Genomic DNA, 1,103 nt, shown 5'->3' on the forward strand with positions numbered 1-1,103 from the left:
GAGTCAACAAAATAAATAAATAATTCTCTCACAACAGAACTCATAGCCTCCCTTTAAAAAAAAAATCTTTATTGGCGGAAATTAATAAATGCACCCAAATGTGAGAGGTGTAACTCGTGAAATTGCAGATATATTTCACTTCTTTTTTTTTGGGGGAGGGGGGGGGGGGGGGAGTGTCCAAATTTTACCCATCAAATGAAATTGTTATTTCCTCCCAGTCCGACTCGGCCCAGTAACAGAAATATGCAATGTTTGACTCATGTGCACAACCTGTACTCTTTCATTTTATGGAAACTTTATTTAGCAAGTGAGTGTTTTATTTTATATGATGCGATGTGGGCCAATGGCCTTAAACACTGAATAAACTTAGATAGATCTAGATCTAGATCTACTCACTCATTTGGTCGCTTGTAAGGACAAGCGGGCTATCCCAGATATTGGGGGTTTCCAGAAATCTTGACTTACACCAAAAGTGAGCATATTGCTCTACCAATAGGAGACGTTTGGTTTCATTGGTGTGTATATTTGTTTGGTTATAGAGAAAACTCTCCTTGTATTTTTAAGAAACTGAACATGGGGCAAAAACTTTACCTTCGATTTTCTCAAAACAGCATTTTTCGGGATAGCCCGCTTGTGCTTAAAAGCGACCATATGTTTTCTCAATTGACCAGCTCTCTCAATGCTTGAAATAACCATACATGTATGTTGATCTAGGTCTATAACCTTTTAGCAAATTCACGCAGTCCTCATTAATTTGTGAAACCATGAATCTGATATCTCAAGGCGAAAAACATGGCTCACTGGTGTACGGAGCCACTTGCTGTCAGTTGGCCGTTGAACTCACACAAAACACGAATATCACCGACGCCGTCAGTTTCTTTTCTTTTCTTTTTGGTTTCTTTGTTTTCGTTTTGTCTTTGTTTTTTGTTTTGTTTCTTTTTTGTTGTTGTTGTTCGAATTTTCTCTTTGGAACACGTGGGTCAACTTGAAAATATATTTCTTTCTTTTAAAACCAATTTGCTTGAGTTTTCTCAGTAAAATGGCGGTGGGTGGAACAAAATTTTGGGTGGGGTTTCCATTGCTTCCACTTTGCTTATTTGGGG

This window comes from Aplysia californica, unplaced genomic scaffold (genome assembly GCF_000002075.1).
Source record: "Aplysia californica isolate F4 #8 unplaced genomic scaffold, AplCal3.0 scaffold01097, whole genome shotgun sequence".
Classification (NCBI taxonomy): Eukaryota; Metazoa; Mollusca; class Gastropoda; order Aplysiida; family Aplysiidae; genus Aplysia; species Aplysia californica.